Consider the following 23,244-nt stretch of genomic DNA (forward strand, 5'->3'; position numbering starts at 1 on the left):
GTTAGGAAGGACGCCTGTATCTTTGTAGTGACTGGGTGTATTGATACACCATCCAAAGTGTAATTAATAACTTCACCATGTTCAATGGGATATTCAATGTCTGCTTTTTTAGATTTTGACCCATCTACCAGTAGGGGCCCTTCTTTGCGAGGCATTGGAAAACCTCCCTGGTCTTTGTGGTTAAATCTTTGTTTGAAATACACTGCTCGACAGAAGGGCTTTACAAATAATTGTATGTGTGGGGTACAAAGATGAGGTAGTCATTCAAAAATCATGTTAAACACAATTATTGCACACAGAGTGAGTCCAGACACCTTATTATGTGACTTGTTGAGCAACTTCTTACTCATGAACTTATTTGCCATAACAAAGGGGATGAAGACTTCTAAAAACATAATTCCACTTCGACATGATGGGGTATTGTGTAGGCCAGCGATATACATTTGTAAAAAAAAATATTCGGGCTGTAACACAAAAAAATGTAAAGACTTCAAGGGGTGTGAATACCTTCTGAAGGCACTGAAGCTCATAACAGTAGGCACCAAACATTTTCTAATTTCGCACACGTTTTCCGAGAGGAAAAACATTCACATTTAAAATGTTCCACTGTGTTGTATTTTTGTCCTCTGTCAAACACATTTTATAAAAACTAAAACCAAGTTGAGCCTGCAGGACAGGGTCAGTTTTTCCAGAGCGGGTTACACAAACAACCTCTATGTAGGAAGATGACATGGCCTGTTTGTGTGTGACTCTATGCTGCTGGCCAAAGAGCAACAGGGATGTTTTAAGGCACATGCATAGTTACAGTGTCCCAAAAAGGTCACAATTTGCTCCAGTTTCTGACAGAATGATAGAATTAAGAATATATTTGCAAGGAGGATAAAAGTAATGTAATGCTTTCGTTTCCATTGTACTGTTCTCAATACCTCAACACTTAGTATTATATACACTAAGTATATTTACTGTATATCTAATGAACATTATGGGAACTACTGGAAACAAAGAAATACTGGTAACTACTAGAAACAAAGAAACCATCTTAAGCAAGGTTTTCACTCATAGAAACTGCACATGTAATAATCTGTTTGTGATGCGTGCAGGACAGCAGAAATGTGATCTGGAGGTAAAGGTCATGGGTTAGACAGCAGAACTATAGCACACATGACTATATACCAGACACAAAACTAATAGTCTATGTATTATTTCCTGGGTTTTGTTCTCCAATAGTCCTGTCATTACAGCGTTCAATAATTGTGGCAATACTGTATATTGAAAAATAAGTTATATGAAAGAAAACAGATTGTGTCTCATTACTTTTCTTTATGATAGAGTGCAGAGTTAAGAGTGTGCTGCCGCAAATAAGTCACTCACTGAAATCTGTGAAATTTGAGTAAAATGTCCCATTGATTTTCTCAAAGCCATTTTTTCTCTGGGCCAAAAGGTGGTGTTTACCCTCCATTAAAAGCCTGTATTACTGTACATTAGCTAAGGGCCTAGATTAAAAATAAACGGCATTGAAACTTTATTCAATACCACAATGTCCGCAGAAATGTTTTGTTACACATTGGAAACAGGAGGTTGCATTTGTTTGCACTCAGTGATTCCTTTCAAAGTAAAAGGCTTTCCACTAGATGTTGGAACATTGCTGCAGAGACTTGCTTCCATTCAGCCACAAGAGCATTAGTGAGGTTGGGCACTGATGTTAAGCGATTAGGCCAATTCATCCCAAAGGTGTTTGATGGGGTTGAGGTCAGGGCTCTGTGCAGGCCAGTCAAGTTCTTCCACACTGATCTCAACAAACCATTTCTGTATGGCACTCGCTTTGTACACGGGGGCAGGAAAGGGCCTTCCTCAAACTGTTGACACAAAGTCGGAAGTATAGAATCGTCTAGAATGTTGTTTTTTGCTGAAGCGTTAAGGTTTCCCTTCACTGGAACTAAGCGACCTAGCCCGAACCATGAAAAAACGCCCCAAACCATTATTCCTCATCCACCAAACGTTACAGTTGGCAGTATGCATTTGGACGGGTAGCGTTCTCCTGGCCTACGCCAAACCCAGATTCGTCCGTCGGACTGCCAGATGGTGAAGCGTGATTCATTACTCCAGAGAACACGTTTCCACTGCTCCAGAGTCCAATGGCGGCAACTCCAGTCGACGCTTGGCATTGCGCATGGTGATTTTCGGCTTGTGTGTGGGTGCTCGGCCACGGAAACCCATTTCATGAAGCTCCCAATGAACAGTTATTGTGCTGACGTTGCTTCCAGAGGCAGTTTGGAACTCGGTAGTGAGTGTTGCAACTGAGGAGAGACGATTTTTACGCACTAAGTCGTTGTTGCTTCTAGACATTTCCACTTCACAAAAACAGCACTTACAGTTTACCAGGGCAGCTCTAGCAGGGCAGACATTTGACAAACTGACTTGTTGGAGGTGAAGGTGCCATGTTGAAGGTCATTGAGCTCTTCAGTAAGGCCATTCGACTGCCAATGTTTGTCTATGGAGATCGCATGGCTGTGTGCTCAATTTTATACAACTGTCAGCAATGGGTGTGGCTGAAATAGCCAAATCCACTAATTTGAAGGGGTGTCCACATACTTTGTATAAATAGTGTATATATCCAATTACTCCAAAGTTGTTATTTTTAAAAGCTAATATACAATAAAAAATGTACAAATATATTTTAAGTTCTTTGTAATTTGGTACATAAATTCTAATCTATAGTCAAACTGACATTAGTATGAACAGTTTCAAATCTAATGCAATATGGGACTGCTAATAATCTAGTCGAACAGAAGTATGCATTTCATGACAGGAGAGATTGAGTCTGCACTGCAGATGTTTCTCAAATGGGATATTTGGCTTGTGTTTTTAGTCAATGTAAATATACCATGGATTATATGTGTATTGCTACTGCAAATGAATGTGAAATGCAATGAAAAATGTCATGTATAATGTATTGTGTAATTCAAAAATATAATAATTTATCGAAATAGAAAAAAGAATACATGCTAAAATGTATGTTGTTTGACTTTGACGTAAGACATTGTTTCCTATTTTATCAAATAATATGTTATCAAACTTCTTTACCCATGTGTTGGGGGTGTGTTGGGGTTTACTGTAACCCCCGGAGATATTGCATTGCGTAGATTGTCAGAGTGTATCAGATAATGTACAGATTAACAGCGGACCGACCCCGCACACAAACAGGATGTAATGCGAGATTCCGTTGGCTGCATTTTTTCCTCTGTTGTCATCAGTCATTGGGGTCAAAGGTCACACGATTAATCAAAACTGTTTCTGCGGTGTGAGATACACAAATGAGCCTCTTAGGATTACCCATGGCTGAAGATGGCCCCGTCTGTTTATATCTGTCAGACCGCAGGGTTACATTAAACTCCCCATTTCCATCCTGGTGTGAACTAATCAGCCATTCCATTTGAGTGACTTTACTCTGTCCTCCATTTCTTATTCTGCTGTCACAATGGGCCTCGTATGGGCCTCGTATGGGCCTCGTATGAGGTCCTGCTGGTTACATTAGCTGGTGTTTGGACATCTGTAGGGGCTTGGCTCAATGAGGAGGCCTGTCAACGTGGCTTTTGTAAATCGAGGGATTGTCCAAACACTCGGACACGCGGTAATAAAAACAAGCCCCTGTTCCCTGCATTAGCTCTGCATTAGTGGAGAGGGATGGGTCTGAGCGATGCATCATACATGTCTGTTACAGTTAAAGGGATATCTTTCGACCACAGTTGAAAGGAAAATTATTGTCCTCCTCAACTTTGTGTCAATTAGTAGGATTGTGGGTTATGGTCTGTATAAAGCAGATTGTATACATTTTATATAAAAAATGCTGAATTTTGTTGACTTTTAATGAAGCATATTAAATTATAAATTGGGCCATAAAACAACAGAGGGGCACATGGAGCGATAAGTTTGATACTCTGCGGTAACCCTTTACACTCTTACCCGAATACGGGTTGACAATGGCAGATATGGGTACTAATAAGCGCCTAAATTGGAACGTAGTACCATGCTATACATGACGTCAGAGCTCTGGCTCTGCGCTTCACAGCTCTGTATGGGTTTTGACTAACAGCCGTTCTGAACTTGAGCACTGCATTCAACAAGAAGTTGCCCCCATCCCTCCCGCTAATTGAGCAACTTTTTTTGCTGTCTGAGTGAGGAAAATGCTGTACATTAAGAGGACTCTATGTATTCAGAAAGATGTGGATTATAACAAATGCCGCTTTGATGTCATACAAGCCAAACATGCGTGAGTCCAAATGTGCACTTCACATTTCCATATCATAAAACTCAGGTCATATACAATGTCAATGTTTGTGATCACTATGTTTGATGTACAGTTCCAAGATGACAAGGTGTCATATCCTAGGTTGTTCTGAACAGAATGAGCCTGCACCTGAATGCACTCATGATGACTCCTTTCTGTGACTCCTTTCTGTGACTCCTTTCTGTGACTCCTTTCTGTGACTCCTTTCTGTGACTCCTTTCAATGCACACCAAAATGACGGTCTCTTTCTCTGACTCGTCTTGTGAAAGCCTAACACTGTAAGATCGTATTTTATAATGTAGCTAGTCATGTTGGTAATAGAACAAGCCCACCCGACCCAGATTGCGATTTATAAAGTAAATGTAAACAACAACAGTAATTGTGTGATGGCGGGGATGCAGGGTTGTGTTCCAAAAAAAAAACAACTACAAGTGTGCTTGCTGTAATTCCTCAACGGCACAGCTAGGAAAGCAAAAGAAAGTACCTTGTAGTTGAAGACTCTTTTTTGACTCATAAAAGTGCATTGAAATGACTTAGGAACTGTGCACACTTTGGAGTGGTGTGTGGCCACTTGGGGACATCAGTTAGTCCTGTCACTCAATCCCTGGTCATTTTTTAAAACTTTTGTTGCACCTACCCCACATTTTCCAGGATTATTCTTATCATATTACTGAATGTATCCAGAGTATTTCAGATTTTGTTATCGACAAATGCGGCGAAATGTACAGTAAATGTAAAATGCACATAAAATCAACAGTGTAATGTTTCGATTCAGTCTTATGTCAGGTGAATCTTGGTCTAATAATTTTCCCATTATCTCCAAATTGTTCCCTATGCTTTTTATAATTCTTCTCTATAAAACATTTCAATTTAGCCCTATCCATTTAGGCCAATTCCCACGAGTGTAAAGGGTTAATATATCATAATAAAAATAATAATATATGCCATTTAACAGACGCTTTTAACAAAGCAATTTACAGTACAGTCATGTGTGCATACATTTTACGTATGGGTGGCCCCAGAAGCAATCAAACCTACTACCCTTGGTGTTGCTATCTAATTTACTGCCTTTGAACCAGTGTCATATGAGATGATACAATTTATTTTTATCACATGGGAAATATGAACTGCTCAGAATTTAAACATAAAAAGCGAAATATCCCAATAAGTAATGACCATTATAACAGCTTCCTTTTGATTTTATGCCACAGTGATCTCTGGAAGCTTTCAATTATGCCCTGCTTTATTTTCAGAGGAAAGGCTGAATTAGCAGAGTTTAGCTAACAGCCTAAATAATGGGCCTTATGGGAGATTTGAATAGCTGTGGAGAAATGTGAGAAGCGAGAGCTCTGGTGTCTGTTGTTTCGTGATCGGCTATTCCTATCCAATATCCAACATGTTTCTATGTGTTTTCAGGACCAATGGGTAGCATTGGTTATATAGATTGGTCATGGGTATAAAAAGTCATGTTCTGGGCATGACATTTATTACCTTCAACAAATAATGTAGCAATTATTTTGCAAGGATGGAAAATAAAATCACCCCATTTCCTTTGTGTAACTTTTGGTTCGCAGAAAGTTTTTCGAGGGGAATTAAGGGAAATGTTGCACTACATTAAATCATTTATTTACATAGGAAAATGACATTTTCCAAGGGTGACCAACACTGCGTAAGTTCTTACACACACTGTAATCCATTTATACAGTTGGTTAGAATTTGGGCAAGTGAGGTCAGGGACGTAACTCAAAGTAACTATATTAGATTTATGTTCCACATAGGGTTTCAGTGCTACATTGTGTTTAAGTTATTCTTTACTTTGCTTTCTGCTCCTCATAGAATAGGTTGACCCATATAATCTCTGGTCCCAAATCAGTAATGCAAAAGCCAATGCTAGGCGATGATGAGCAGTGTCCCTCCTCACTGAGAAAGATGTTGTATTACCTCTCTAATGGAGGCTGCTCACTTAGGAGCTGTTCACCCCTTCTCACTTCTAAACAAGTGTTTTTGTGTGTGTGCGCATGCGTGCGTGTGTGTGTAATTTAGTACTCTGGACAAATTACAATAATATCATTGCATTGCATAATAAATAATTCAGCTCACCTCATTCAATTTTTTCAATGGTTTCCTTTCTGCATGTCTTAGTCACACAGTAGATGTCGTTTCATCCGCTGTGAAAACCTGTAATAACAACATAAATAACAATAACTGTTAGAAAGGGAAGATAATGTCATCAGATTGCATTTTCAGTCCCAGAGGAGAGGGATGGCAGGCCACACATGGCAATAGCTGAGTGTGAGATGGAATTGATATTTTATTAAAAATGGTTTCTGACTCAGAGTGAATTCATTATCAGTCTATTATCTCAGAATATAGTAAATATGGAGTCGAGGAGGCACCAACACCTCCCTCAGGCAACTCTTTGTCTGTTATGCTGATGTGAAATCACAGTTCATAAAATGCCAGTTAATAAGGGATTGTGAGACAAAGATTCTACTCTCTTCCCTCAACACACACACACACACACACACACACACACACACACACACACACACACACACACACACACACACACACACACACACACACACACACACACACACACACACACACACACACACACACACACACACACACACACACACACACACACAAACACACACACACATAATTTATCAGCAGAGCAGATGTTTATTTTAGGAACAGAGAGCTTTGGTGAAGTGCAGCTCATCCTCATCTCGGCCAAGCCAGGATTCAGTGTCTTCACAGGCAGAAGAGCCCAACTCACGCCCACCACTGGCTTATCTACTGCCACTTTATTGGGTACTCTGTCTACATTGAGTTGTTTTTCAAGACATCTAAACCCTGCAAAAAGCTTTCTGTCTGTAGCCTATTCCTCAACTCAGAAGGAGACAGGGGATGAAACTCCATGAGAGAAAGAACGAGGAATTAAATACTGAAAGACTAAAATAAGGGATTACCCTTTATAAATGTCAACTTGTCACAAAGAAATCCACCATATGGAGAGAGGAAAGACAATGGCATTCATTATTTATATCCATTGCAATGCATGCTGCAATCTACTGTGGTAGCCTACTAAGACAGTGCATCAAATGGCCAAAAACTGGGAACAAACATTTTAACTATACCTTCTTGAATAATATGCATGACTACCTGTGCAGAAGCTTCTAGTCCATGCATGCTCAGTGCATAGTCTGTCCGTTGACTTTCACTCAAGAAAAATGTACAGTATAACCTACATTCATAGTTATATTCTTAAAACTACATTGGCCTTAGATAAAGATGAGTCTGTTTCAAGTTTAATTTATTTGACACAGTAGAAAGGCTATTTTAAATCGACCAGACACTCAAGAACACAACCTGTAGCCTATGCTTCAGACCATATTATGCCTATTTTTGGGACCACGTGCGTACCACAATGCGTGGATTTTCATGCTTAATTTAGCCTCATCATAATATTTTTTCTCCCTTCAAAGTGATAAGACAGTAGCTAGGCTTGCATGGTTCAACTAGATGTGTTTAAATTAAATGGACTTGTTGCGGATAACAGTCTGTGCGTGATGACGTAGGGCACATACAAATAACATTTGCAGTTAAATTTAAATGGGTTTCAGTCGCATTTTGAACTCTACTAATGGTTTTCTAAGAAGAAATCTTGCTGTAGAGAATCAGTGGTCTTGGTATGCGCGCTCTATAGCCAACAGCTCGCAGATACGGTGTGGTTAGGCTACCTACATGATGAGAGCGAGATGTCAAACGGCAGCCAAACCTCGCTCATCATGTCACCACAATAGGACCGTAGATATTTATTGGAAAGGAGCATCAAGCTCATCACAATGCACTTTCATCACCCTGTGAAGTTTATCATAACTTATTTAATCTAGCCTAATAAACTGCATGTTTTCCCGAGTCTTAGTGGGAGGACAACATAATATATTCGCGTAACTCCAAGTCTAATTCGATATGATGGTTATTATAGCCTATCAATAGTTTCGCATAATGGCGTTTCCATCGCCATTTCTCTAATCCTTAAATATCCCACCTTTGTTTTGTCAACATTTGGGAAGTTTACTGACAAATGTTCTGTTTCCATCAGTCCTGTCTTGTCATGTGTTATCCAACATTGATATGTTGTCATCATTTGGTACAGTTCTTTCAAGTTGCAGCGTCGACCTCGATACTGGCTGGCTAGAGCCAGGAGTTAATTCAAAGGCGAGGTGAGTAGACACGACTTCCCGCCTGCCCTGGTGGACAATCAGGCTATGCATTTCAAATATTCTACAGAGATGTTCTTTTTTGCCCATCACAAACCACATCTAGAGGTTTTATGAGAGTAAAGTCAAACAGGAAGTTTCGGTACAATTTTATAAATGCCAACATATAATTGTTCATTTGACATAGTGCGATTTTTTTGTGTCGTAAAATGTATTATGCAAGAAATAGCGGTGGAAACTCCTTTATGCGAAAATATTGATATAATAACCATCATATCGAAGACAATTTGGAGTCATGCGATGATATAGTGTGTAGTCCTCCCACTAGAATTTGGGAAACAATGCAGTTTATTAGGCTACATATTAAATAAATAATGATGAACTTCACAATATGGTGAATGTGCTCGATGGTTATCGTGATGCTCCTTTCCAATAAATACAGAGGATCTTATTCTAGTGACATGATGATTGATGCTTGACTGCCATTTGACAAAGACAAATATTCTCGCTCAATATCCATATTAATCTCATCATGTAGACTAGCCTACTGGCACAGCCTAACAGACGACCAGTACTGTATCTGCCAGCTGTTGGCTAGAGCGCACATTCCAAGACCAGAGTAGGCAAATGTTCTACTCGACGCAACAGTTTTTGAGATAAGCTATTGCAATGGAAACATATTAAACTTCAGATTTTTATTCGGTACATGAAAACTTAAGCGAAAAAGTACATTTTGTGTGCACTACGTCATAACGCATTGTTTTTTTTCCCTCAAAAAAAATATTTGACGGAAACACCAATCTGTTGGAAAAATGCGTATACTGTTTTTATCGTGATTCTACAATATTCGCATGAAAATCTGTCCCCAATTGGATAGATACCTTGCTACTTGGGTAAATAATGTTGTAGCCTGATATATATCTACTTCAAGCTTTATATTATTCCAATCAAGTCATTTGAATGATTTGGCAGACTAGACAATAGGCCTGTTTCCATGCAGGCATATATATAGATACAATAGAGAGAATTTGGTCACTCACTGCATAAAAAAGGCAAAGCGATGTAGCCTAGCTCATTAACTCATTTGCCTACATTGGCCTGCTAAAGGCATAAACTCCTAGGTTTTTAGATGGGCATAGGTCTAGGTTACAGTAACTATAGGCCTACACCAATTGATATGATGCTGCAGGAAGTAGGATTAGGCTACTGATGACTTTTTTGTGTTGTTGAACAATAAAAATTGCTAATATTATGTCAAATATTAGGGTCTCTTTATTTCAATGTGACATGGCACTCACTTGACTTGTATGTTCTCTGTTTCCATGGCAGCTGGCAGCAGAGAGAGGCCACCTTGGGCATAAGAGGTGAGGCCTACTCTTAACATCACACCTCCAGCTAACCCCACCCCCAATCTCCAGCTTCAGCCAGGTATTTATTGTTCTCCGCACTGATCCAGCTTCCTGCATGGAACACCTCAGTCTCTCGTCCTCTTCCTCCACTGTTTTACTCATGGCTTGGAAGTGAAAAAAGTTTGGTTTTACCAGGTGCATTCAACTTACTATAAAAAACAAAACAGTGTTGTAAAGATTAGGAATGGGTTTTCATGTATTGTCATTAGATTTGTTACTTAGACCAATTGTTGATGATCAGTCTTGCTTGGTTTGTCAGGGTATCTATTGTCTCTGTATAACATACATAGATTTTGACACAAGTAAACATTCAATTGTTTTTTTTTACGACTTTATGGTATGGTTGATGAACTAACCATTTGAACTGGATCTTTAAAGTTAGCCTAAAGCAGATCTAGAAGTATGAGGTTGTATCTGATAGTTAGTAACAGTAAAACAAGCTAAGAGGCCAATCAGAATCTGTTTCACAATATACAATAGTTCTAGGCTATTTAGGTTATATAACAGGGAATACTTTCCCTTCCACAGAAGTGACATGTACAGAAACAGTTGAACATGAATATGCAATGTAGGCCATGTAATCGAAAACCGCAAAGGAATAGTTGTATGTTTGTTACATTGACTAAATGGCTTAGTGGGATGATTTTACGTGAGCCGTGATACATTTGAAATCTGTGGCTATGCAGGGCAAAACTTCAAAAATAATATTTTACTTTCAGAGTTGCAATGTTGGCTTCTATGGTGTGATTGAGATATTTTGCAAATAGGCCTAATGATTTCTTCTTTCAAAGTAAAATTGCCTCACGATAGTCCAGACAGAAAGCAAATCTGTCATATTACGTCTCCTGAACAATGTATGAGACTGTTTTTATGTATCTTTTAATTTCACAGAAATTGGCCTGCCACCTCAGTGGATATGGACAGATAAAGCTGCGATTCAGCAGGTTTCTTTGGCAAGGACAAGACCTAGCGAGCGGATTGCCTATCCGTGTTTTGGGGCGATTAGAACCAGATGGGTCAGTTTGTGCCCTCCCGCCAGGCTAGGGCAGTGGAGTGACTGTCACTCAGACCCATCTGGGGGGGAGGCATGTTATGGCACTGAGGGTGTAAGTGTAAACAGTCTCCGTTATATGACTGACACTCAGTTTTGGTGGTAGACCTGACATCCTCCATTTGACACAGAAACATAGAGGAATACAGCTAGAGCCAGCTAGAGAGAAAGGGAAACATGCTGGAGAGGGACTGGAGAAGAGAAAAATATTGATTTTTGAAAATTAGCACCCAGGGTAGTGAGATGGCAGGAAGAAGGGAGATACACATTTAGAAGAATTCCTTTAAAGATTATCATGAAACATAGATGCATTTTAGCTTTGTCTACGCCTGATGAGGTTTAAAGATAAGCACACATGGAAAGGGAAGGGGGAAGGAGGTGCTGTGGTGACTCTTCTCCTTCCTTTCATTCTTTCATTCTGCCACTTTCTCCTGATCAGGTTTCTCCCGGTCTATCAGCTGAGTGGTCGTATGGGGTTTGATCAATGGCAGGAAACCAGCAGATCAAATGGTAATTTATCTGAAAAAGATAGGCTAGCATCTACACAACCATGCCTCTGAGCTACAAGCTCTCACAGTCTCATGCCAGAATTAAATGTTAATGATTTTCAAATGTCAAATTCAGAAGTTGTTCCAATTAAGTTTTTGGCATTATCTTCGAATTCTTAAGGTTAGGCATTAACTCAGAAAGGTTAAGGTAAGGTTTGGGATATGATTAAAACAAAAATATTAAAAAACAACTTTCTATTGCTGGTGGTTCTCCTTGTGTTGTGGGGGTTGTGTGTAGTGTTTTTCCCCATAGTACACAGTAACGCTGAGGGTGGATGCATACAGCACACCTAGGGGGTTATTTAATATGCACAATTATTACTCACTCACTCTCCACCAGCTGTATGCAAATATACAACATATTGCCTTGGGTCTCTGTGGAGAACCTCACTACTCGCTCCGACTCACCATAGGCTTTTATCTGTAATTATACTACACACTAAATTCATCTCTAGGTTGATTGATTTTGATATTTTTTATTACCATTGTTCAACAATGCGCAATCAGGGATTGCAGTGGTGTTTCCATTTGGCAGTTGTTTGCTGTAATTCTGAAATAGTTTAAACCACTTGATTGTATTATGCATTTTAAATACATGTTATGAGCTGATATTGGATTAATTGCCCACATTCTCAGAATGTTCTATTTTTATTACATATTAAAGTACTTAAATAGGATACGTTTGCTCACGTATAATGGATTTCAGCAGACAATGGACCCCCTTCTTGTGAATTAGAATCGTCCCCAAGGGCAAAACTCGAACTGAACTACAATGGGATATTGCTACAATGCTTTCCAAGAAATAAGACAATATTTAGTATTTATTAGGATCCCCATTAGCTACAGCCAAGGCAGCAGCTACTCTTCCTGGGGTCCAAATATGAATAAAAACTGTTGCATCTAAACAAAACAGCCGCCTACATCATAAATATAACTATATATCATACAATACATTATTACATCTTTACTTGAATATTACACATTTACAATATAAAATGTACAATACTACAATAATACAATATTACAATGTGTGTGTGTCTAGTGTGTGTGTTAGAGTGTGTGTATGCGTGCGTTTGTGTGTGTCTCTTCACAGAGAGACACACACGTTGTGCCGTGAGGTATTGTTTTATCCGTTTTTTAAATCTGATTTTACCGTGCGTTTCCCAGAGTTTTTTATGGACTTGGGGACTGTGAAGAGACCCCTGGTGGCATGTCTTGTGGGGTATGTATGGGTGTCTGAGCTGTGTGTTAGCTGTTTGAACATACCGTTTGGTGCTTTCAATATGTGAATTCCTCTCACAAAAACAAGTGTCCTCTACTTTGAGCCAGGAGAGATTGACTTCATGTTATTGATATTAGCCCTCCAATATTAGCCCAAATACTGTATTTTCTATGACATATCTGGAAACACTTAATTGACACCACAATGCCTTTACAGTAATGATTTGTATCTAATCTACTAACTGAGCTGAGGTATTGTTCTTTCGTGAGGAGAGGGGTGTTCCTAATCTGAGCCCGATACAATGTGGTGCTGTGTTCCTAATCTGGGACCCTTACAGTAGGTTCTCCTGCCACCCCTTGTAACTCTTTGCTTCTGTCAAAATAGACATTCTCAAATTGAATTAAGGTCCTGTTCTGTGCTGCACCCCCACGGACCCCTTCGAGCGCTCTCCTGAACCCCCTTGGCCCGGTCCTGTTCCCCTCATCCAGCCGCCTCGGACTAATTAAAACCAATGTGGCCTTGTCTTCACTGGATTAACTCTAACGAGGATTCACTGACTCCACCAGCATGTACCTCTTGATGAGAGAGAGAGAGACAGAGACAGAGATAGACAGAAAAAGAAATGGGAGGATTTGTCCAGGCAACCTTAGCCTTGAAACCCAACACTTAATTCACTACAGATGATACAGAAAAGGTGGAAGAGAGAAAGAGAGAAAGAGACAAATATACTTATGTTGATAGTTTAAATCACTAGTGTGTGTAGTGTTTTCAAAACTGTTAGTGAAACAATTGAAACGTGGGCTTATTGTGAAGAGAGTCATAAAATGGACCTCTGGTCAGCCCTCTTTGAATCCATTTGATTCCATCATACAGAGAGAGGAATGCCAATTCTCTTTCTTTGTGTGTGTGTGTGTGTGTGTGTGTGTGTGTGTGTGTGTGTGTGTGTGTGTGTGTGTGTGTGCGTGCCAGGGGCAGAGAAAAATGTAATTCTCTGTCTTTGATAATGCATTAATAATAAAATGCAATGTTAAAACAATTCTCCAAGTGTGAGTCTCATTAATCATAATGGTTGACAACTGTTCTGGCGAGTGTCTGCATAATGACAGTAATGTGTAGCAGGGTTTGGTTGTCGGTAGCTGAAGTCATGGTGTTTGAGAATCATACTTTTTCCCAGAAGTTGTAAAGTTAATCAACAATATTTTTTATAGTGTCATCAGATAATTATTTTTAGAAAATGATGTAGCATATTTTGATATGAACACAAGGTTCCATTATTACAAATCAATGGCTACTCTTTTTATATCATAGCTCTTAGCTAATGTAAAAATAGAGTTATATATTTAATAAGAAATGTATTTTTGATAAACACATTTCTACACAGATCACCAACTGAAGAAACACAATATTTTGGCCATTACAGTCATCATACAGTTGCTCTTGCATGGGTCTACCCGAGTTACCCGTGGCCCTAAAATGAATTCTCTGGCTGTCACAGTTAAACGAATTCGTGAATGAAGTGTTCGAGTCCAGATAGTGCACAAGGTGTATGAGACAGAGCCTTTGCGGTGACTATTCACTCACTGCTATATGCCTTCTTAACCATAATCCTTTAAACCCTGCTAACGACATATTTCACATCCCGGTGTCATGAAATCTCGATGTTTTTACTATATTGAATATGACACTGAAGTTTATATGAATTCAATTTCAAAATATATTGTATAACCATAGATGCGACGGTAAACTAATCTAGCGCACAATAAAATATGCAATTATTTCAAACGAAGTTGTGCACTTGAATTATGTTCACTTAGAACAATTCGGCTACCAATTTAATAAAAAACAAACGTCAGTAATACATCAGGGTATAATGGATTAAAAAATTAAAATAAATACTTTATTTTGCTAAATGTTTAGATTAACCTTTTAAATGGGAAAAAAGTGTGATATTAATTCGAAACGAAGGAAGAAGGATGCATGTATATGTTGATCTAAACATGCTGAACAATGTATTTTTATCACGATAATAAAATTCACAGTTTTAATGAGTTATAACATTCAAGGTCATGTCTTCCCAGAGAAGCAGAAACATCTGAATATGACAGCAACAATTACACAACCATAACAATTATATCATTAGAGTATAATGACATGAATTACATTATTATTGTTATTATTATTATCTTTCCCACAATAATAATAATAATTATTAGCATTATCTTTCATATAATAATAATAGTAATGATTATTATTTACTACTACTAATAATAATAATCATAATTATTAATATTCTGGAACGAGATGGGAATTACTGTAGCTGGTCAAGTACTGATCTTTAAAGTGGTTGTGACTTGTGAGCATGATATACAGGCCTAAATGTGTCCCTACTGTATGTCAATGCTAAGGTTTCTAATAGTGTGAATATGTTTAGCAGTACATGTTCCTGACTGTCTCAGTATTGGTCATTAGGTTTGATTGGTGTGTGCCATGTTTTTCAGGGTTACCCCAGAGGAGAATAATTGTTTGTTGTGATATTGTAATGAAGCCCTCAGCTTCTCTTCAAGGTAATTACCCACTATGCCTGCCTCTCATCTTTGGTTAATCAGGCCTCCTGCTCAGTGCTCACTCAAGTCATCATAAAAGACACCAGGGGTGCAACTTTGGATTTAGAAGTGGGGGGGGATATTTTTATTTTATTTTTTAAAATCCAGTCAGATGAACATTCCAAACTGACTTCCCCTACCCATCCACTCGGAGGCGTCCTCATGGTCCTAAAGCACACCGCTGCCTCGTTTTGCATCACATTCCAATGATAAAACTGGTGGGGGACAAAAATACAATTTCGGAATGTGTGTGGGGAAGGGGGGACGACATGTCCCAAGTCAAATGTGCACCTCTGAAAGGCACACTGAGCCTTCCTCTCGCATGTATCCATTCTATCCTAGTGTCAGTTGGCAGACCGCTGGGCTGTAGGGGCTTCTGCCACCATGGCCAGCAATACACACATTCCCCTGTGTTACTGTAAAGAAGAATTTGACCCTGTCCATTGGCGGCAGCAGTGGGATGGAATCCCTAGTGGGGATCATATAGATGGACAGCCACTCTGCTGAGGAAGCTGCTTCCTGTCCATCCTGGGGCAGGCATTCCAAGCATGTGGCGGATTCCCGTCTACATGGTAAATAATGGAGGCGTTATACAGTACAACATGCCAAGGTTCAAGCTGTGCTCCTGTGCCACACGTCTAGTTGGCCTTCTCTCCCACCCTGTGGCAACAGGAGATTACCATTTTGTCAGTGGACTACCAATCTCATTATTTTGCACTCAATGATGCCAATGATAAGCTGTAACTAACCAAACAAATTCATGCATATTATGGGTTGTTGACTCCAGGTCCATATTCAACTTTTTAGATATTCACAAGAGGTAGAGTTATAATTCGGGCCGATAATCTCTTGTATATTTTACTAATGTAGGTATTTAAATCTAATTTGACCTCTTTACTAATATGAAAATTAGCCTGTGATCAATAGTTTATTTTACACATTTGTGTGTCTGTGGTTGTGTTTCTTTATTCATAACCTATATAAGAATACCTAATAAAATGAAATGAATTAATGAATTACTTTCAGCAGATGAGGAATCTTGCCCCGGAGGAAACATCATCCACAGCGGGTGATGTGGCCGAGGGTCAGCAGGTAGTCCCTGGCCAGCGGATGGAGCAGGACCACTAGCATGAAGAGGAACAAGTCCAGGGAGGTGCAGAGGAACAGGACATAGCCCATGTCCAGCCTCTGAGTATCTATTCAAGTTTTGGATAACATTTTATTGTGGTTTTGGAACAGGTTGTGGAACATGGTGGCCAGCCCTGGTTGCATAATGAAGTTCACTCCCTTCAGCTTCAGAAACCCCAGCTGCACAAGCATGTTCAGGTCAGACATGTCCACAGACTCTGCTGAGACATGTGACTGGAAGTCAAAGTACTCCAGGGAGGTGAGGTACCTTCCAGCAATGGTGGTTAGAGCGTTGGACTAGTAACCAGAAGGTTGTGAGTTCAAATCCCCGAGCTGACAAGGTACAAATCTGTCGTTCTGCCCCTGAACAGGCAGTTAACCCACTGTTCCTAGGCTGTCATTGAAAATAAGAATTTGTTCTTAACTGACTTGCCTAGTTAAATATATTTTTTAAATGTGATGCCCACATAGAAGTTGATCCATTTTGGCCGTGAGGCTGACGACAGACTGGAAGAATGGCCTCCAGCAGTCCTGGAAGGATATAGTTTGAGTAAGAAGCTGAAGGGCGAGGCCTGATTTTAGGGTGCTGTTGCTGCCAAAGATGATGGTATAAGGGGGTATCTAATGGAGGAAATGTTCAAATGGGTCAGCCCTTGAGGGAAGGCACCAAATATAAATGTCAAATCACGCTGGTCTCGACCTCACTGGGAGGAGGGAGAAAGTCTCATAAATGTACGCTCTTCAGCGAAGTGAGGTGGATGAATGCAGATGTGGTGATATGTAACATTAGGGTCTCCAAGCTGTCCAGGCCAAGGAAACTATTGTCTGTAATGTAAGAGATCATGTTTAATGTTAGGTCTAAGAAACTCAATTTACCCAGTCCCTTAAATGTTAAGTCTACAATAGTGGTTAAGCCATTGTTTCCTAAGTCTAGCCACTCCAGATTTCTCAAGCAACTGAAATGCTCTGAGGTGATGTTTGGAAAGAGACATTTTATTTTTTATTTTATTTATTTTACCTTTATTTAACCAGGCAAGTCAGTTAAGAACAAATTCTTATTTTCAATGACGGCCTGGGAACAGTGGGTTAACTGCCTGTTCAGGGGCAGAACGACAGATTTGTACCTTGTCAGCTCGGGGGTTTGAACTCACAACCTTCCGGTTACTAGTCCAACGCTCTAACCACTAGGCTACCCTGCCGCCCCATGCAAGGACAATCTCTTCAGCCATGGGACAGGACTGCTCTGAGTGTCACAAAGTAAAATGAAGTGAGGGATACGTTAGATAGATACGTTTGAAAGAACTGTAACATCAGTGAGAGTCTTCAAATAATGGATCTACTGTAGCCCTACTTGATGCTGCCACTATCTCTAGCAAAAATGGTGAGCTCCTTTATCCCCTGACAGTTTCTCACTGCAGACAGTGAGTAGTTGCCAAGTTTATGGTTCCTTAAATCAAGTTTTGTTATTGAGAGTTTGTGTACTGTCGCACAAACAGAACCAAAGGAAAAGCTTTTCTCATCGAATTCAAAAGAACGCAATCTACTGATCCCCGACTGCAGAAGCTGTGTCTGTCAGTCATCAATGTCAGGCAAAATCAGAGCTGTGATGTTTTCATAGTATCTGAATGCACCTTTTACTATATGACACGCTCATGACAAAGTCTACTTCTTGCAGACGATAGAAATAAGGAAATTCAAGAACAGCTCTGGTGTCTCAAAATGACTATTTCCTCTGAGTGAAAGGCTTGTTAATGACCAGGAGCACAACGTTCACTGGGGATGGGGAGGGCATGTCCCCCCCACATTTTGAAATTGCATTTTTGTCCCCCACAGTTTTATCATTGGAATGTGATACCAAACGAGGCAACGGTGTGCTTTAGGACCATGCGGACGCCTCCGAGCAGTCAGGTAGGCTGTTTGGAGTGTTTATCCAACAAAAAAATGATAATAATAAAAAATAAAAAAAAATCTCCCCCCTGATATTGACTATCCTACATAGTAAATCAGACATCTCCTGTGTACATTGGTAGACTGTGAGTTCCTTCAAAAGAGGGATCCCTCCCAAAGCATCTGGTCCATCACAGAAAGCCTGTGGTTCTCAATGGACAATGTCTCCAGATTAGTCAGGTCACTGAATGTGTTGGATGAAAGGGATGAATTGTAACACTTATTGGACTCACAGGACAGGTAGAAGGTCCTGACATGGGAGAGTCCCTTGAAAGTCACAGGGAGAATCCTGGGCAGACAGCCCCCTTTGTAAAGGCTGTCGATGGCATGGAATGGAGAGAAAGCGCCAGCCTGCAGCATGGATCCACTTCTAGAGGGTTTGGTAGTGAGACAGGACGATGGACAGGTTCAGTTTGAGGTCACATACATCCCAGCAAGCGGCACTGAAGTTGATGTCAGAATAGGCCATTTTAATAGATGTCCAATACTGATTGTCTTCTCATAAAGGATGCGTTTGTTACTCAACCAACCCCATGATCCCAAAATCCAAACCGCACAAAATCCCAAACAGAGCAAAGACCAACCTCAGTAGTAGAGACACTTACAGATGATGTTATGTTTGTTTTGTTTTTCCAAGGGAAATGATTTCAGGAATTGATTTCAGTTTCTGTTTCTATTCAGTTTAGTTTCATTTTATCCAGTGAAGGTCAGTTTATTCAATGACTGCAATTGCTCATTGACAAGCAGAATGCTTTATCCAATGGCATGAGACCCTGATGGGACTTCTTGTCCATAAATTGAAGATCTGGAGTTCTTCCACTGCTTTGCCTGTTTCCTGTGTTCTATCTTCTCTTTTTCTATCTATCGCTTTTTCTATCTATTCAGTCTCTGATATTTTTTTATATTGTTTGGACAGAGAGAGAGAGGCTGTTTGGCACAAATAAGGTTATTATTGCTCACCACTGTCTAACATCCCTTTCCACAGAGCACAGTCTGAGGACACCCTTGACTAACACTAACTTTTTTAGGCCCAGAACCATAAGTAACTATAGGCCCAGAACTAAGGTAACTGTGGGCCCAGAACTATAGGTAACTGTAGGCCCAGAACTATAGGTAACTGTAGGCCCAGAACTATAGGTAACTGTGGGCCCAGAACTATAGGTAGCTGTAGGCCCAGAACTATAGGTAACTGTAGGCCCAGAACTATAGGTAACTGTAGGCCCAGAACTATAGGTAACTGTAGGCCCAGAACTATAGGTAACTGTAGGCCCAGAACTATAGGTAACTATAGGCCCAGAACTATAGGTAACTGTAGGCCCAGAACTATAGGTAACTGTAGGCCCAGAACTATAGGTAACTATAGGCCCAGAACTATAGGTAACTGTAGGCCCAGAACTATAGGTAACTATAGGCCCAGAACTATAGGTAACTGTAGGCCCAGAACTATAGGTAACTATAGGCCCAGAACTATAGGTAACTATAGGCCCAGAACTATAGGTAACTATAGGCCCAGAACTATAGGTAACTATAGGCCCAGAACTATAGGTAACTATAGGCCCAGAACTATAGGTAACTGTAGGCCCAGAACTATAGGTAACTATAGGCCCAGAACTATAGGTAACTGTAGGCCCAGAACTATAGGTAACTGTAGGCCCAGAACTATAGGTAACTATAGGCCCAGAACTATAGGTAACTATAGGCCCAGAACTATAGGTAACTGTAGGCCCAGAACTATAGGTAACTGTAGGCCCAGAACTATAGGTAACTATAGGCCCAGAACTATAGGTAGCTGTAGGCCCAGAACTATAGGTAACTGTAGGCCCAGAACTATAGGTAACTATAGGCCCAGAACTATGGGTAACTATAGGCCCAGAACTACCATGTAATACCTTTTCAGTAAAGACACACATTAACAGAGAGTTTCTACAGATATTTGTTTACCGTAAGGTTTAAGACAATAATTGTATCCATAGCTTAATTTTCCCATTCCATCCATATCCATATAATGTCACAATAAATCTTTCCCAACTAGATAATGTACATTGCCTGCATATTTGGTGAGCTTCAAACACAACATTTTAAAGAAAAATGACATGAAAATAAAACAAACTAACATTGTATGGTGTTAATTAGGCCTAGGTGTTCAGCACTCTTGTGCAGCATGTGTTTTGCATGTGTATGATGATGATGATGACTATGATGATGATGATGATTGGTTAATTGCAGGCAGGTTGTGATTGTAGTAAAATAACTTGTGCTGTGTGAGTGTCCATATTTCACAAGCTGAATTGAGAGGGGAATGGACAAGGGTGCCGGTGAGAGGCGTGTAATATGTTTAACTACGGTAAAGTAGTGTTTTGAGAATTGGTAATTGCTTACATCCCTCTCTGGCAACGGGGACACTGTCCAGAACTCAAGGTACACACGCAAACGCACACACATGTATGTGTTCTTGTGTAGCGTGTTTCAGGGCCTTCATGGCATAGAGCCAAAGCGTCACTCTGAAATTTCGAGGCATTGACTAACTGGCAAAAACAGTAGAAGAGAGGTTTTTTCTGTTGCAGAGATAAATGCATTCAACACCATAGTAAAATCACCCAGCCCTCTGTTTTGGACTCTAGATTATGCTCATAATTGAATATTCCACCTCAGAGTGGAGAGTGAGACAGTCAGACATAACCACAATACCACTTTTTGCATAAGAGGAACTTTTCAAACTCATAATATTTATTTGATAATGTTTTGATGACGTGGCAAGTCAGAACTATGAACCTCTCTCCAACATAGTCATTTAAAGACAGAGTGGATAAGGTTTCTTTTACCCTCTTACTTTTGCAAATTTTCTTTGAATAAATAAGACAGCCTTTCAGGTCTTTCTATCTGAGCCATACCTTATGTGTGTCATAGGTTTGTGTACCATAACATGCCCACTTCTTAGAATCGTTTTTTTGTTTCAAGGAAATGGACACAAAAATATACAGAATTCTGTGTAATTATATGCAAAAGTTGATTTAAGTTTTGAAGGAAAAATGAAGAGAAAAAAAACTAGACAAGGGTCTATACGTGTTCACAAGGAGTGAGTGCCTGATGTTGTCTAGGGCAATCTAGCAGGCTGAATGGTTTGAATTTACTGCTCTACAACAGTAAAATTGTCCTAATCACTAGGTAAACAGATACTTCCCCTCCTATCAGAGCGCACCGGCAAATGGGAGAAAAAAACGTTCTCTGTTAATTGTTGTTTTCCTACTTATTCTGATTTAAAAACACCAGCATAATTATTTGTAAGTACCACTTTGATTTTGTGAATTTGTTTGAAAGAGACTTAAGGTGTTTCACTGAATTATTCACTTAGGTTTGGTTGTGAAGTTTGCTTGCAGCATTTTAAGTCACATTAGAAAGGAAAGCCGGGAGCTGGGTTACATAGCTTTTGCTCTTTTTGAATGACCTGATTTTAATCTGACCTGACCTCCTGAAAACTTTTTCATCTTACCCTTACATAAAATAATATATTTGAAAGCTATACCCACTCAATGAAATATATCATTTAATTTATTTATTCTACATTTACTATTTCATCACAATATTTAATCATGTATAATTTCATACGGTATATATTTTTTTTTATTTCCCCCAAAATGATGGAAAAAAAATCTATAACATTCATTTAGATATTTTCTGCAACAAAACTATGAATCTGAGGAAGAAGAAAAGACACCAGGGTTAGATGGGCCAGAAGAGAAGGAAGCAACACGACTCAACTACCTGTGAACAGTGGGCTGCTCTCTCCTCTCCAGTGCTGGCTCCAGTTGTTTCACTGCATGCCGGTGGTCCGGGGGTGGTGTGCTGCTCTGGGTGTCCCGGGGCCTGGGGATCTGGGCCCAGGACTGTGTGTAGGTCTGGGACAGGCAAGCCAGCTTCCACAGGTGCCTGGCTGGAGGACGGAGAATTGTTAGTAGGGAACATAGCAGGAACTGGAAACATTACTGGAAACATTACTGGAAACAAGAAGACAGGCCACAGTCATTAATTACACTGGAAACACTCAAAATTGCAGGCCATTGAATTTCTCCAGCTCATGTGCCCATAGATGTCAACACTCACACGCATACTGAGACCTATTACAAATGGGTAGTGTTATGCATATTAAATGGGTGGTGTTATGCATGTCAAATGGGTGGTGTTATGCATATCAAATGGGTGGTGTTATGCATATTAAATGGGTAGTGTTATGCATATCAAATGGGTGGTGTTATGCATGTCAAATGGGTAGTGTTATGCATATCAAATGGGTGGTGTTATGCATGTCAAATGGGTGGTGTTATACATGTCAAATGGGTGGTGTTATGCATATCAAATGGGTGGTGTTATGCATATTAAATGGGTGCTGTTATGCATATCAAATGGGTGGTGTTATGCATATTACATGGGTAGTGTTATGCATATCAAATGGGTGGTGTTATGCATGTCAAATGGGTGGTGTTATGCATATCAAATGGGTAGTGTTATGCATATTAAATGGGTGGTGTTATGCATATCAAATGGGTGGTGTTATGCATGTCAAATGGGTGGTGTTATGCATATTAAATGGGTGGTGTTATGCATATCAAATGGGTGGTGTTATGCATGTCAAATGGGTGGTGTTATGCATATTAAATGGGTGGTGTTATGCATATCAAATGGGTGGTGTTATGCATGTCAAATGGGTGGTGTTATGCATATCAAATGGGTGGTGTTATGCATGTCAAATGGGTGGTGTTATGCATATCAAATGGGTAGTGTTATGCATATTAAATGGGTGGTGTTATGCATATCAAAT

At 39.8% G+C, this 23,244-nt stretch overlaps 1 long non-coding RNA gene and 1 pseudogene across 1 annotated transcript in view; one reads left to right on the forward strand and one right to left on the reverse strand.

Moving 5' to 3' along the window:
- The window catches only part of LOC110499307 (uncharacterized), a 45,274-nt gene extending 31,491 nt beyond the window's left edge, over positions 1-13,783 (forward strand). Inside the window, exons 4-5 of the long non-coding RNA XR_002469936.3 lie at positions 9,850-9,948; positions 10,821-13,783. This is a non-coding gene — a long non-coding RNA (uncharacterized LOC110499307). The remainder of the gene's footprint in view (positions 1-9,849; positions 9,949-10,820) is intronic.
- A 2,626-nt stretch (positions 13,784-16,409) lies between these two features.
- Positions 16,410-22,535, reverse strand: LOC118941999 (uncharacterized; annotated as a pseudogene).
- Positions 22,536-23,244: the final 709 nt, after the last annotated feature.

The sequence above is a fragment of the Oncorhynchus mykiss genome, chromosome 20 (genome assembly GCF_057628025.1).
Source record: "Oncorhynchus mykiss isolate SJ-2025 chromosome 20, ASM5762802v1, whole genome shotgun sequence".
In the NCBI taxonomy this organism is placed as follows: Eukaryota; Metazoa; Chordata; class Actinopteri; order Salmoniformes; family Salmonidae; genus Oncorhynchus; species Oncorhynchus mykiss.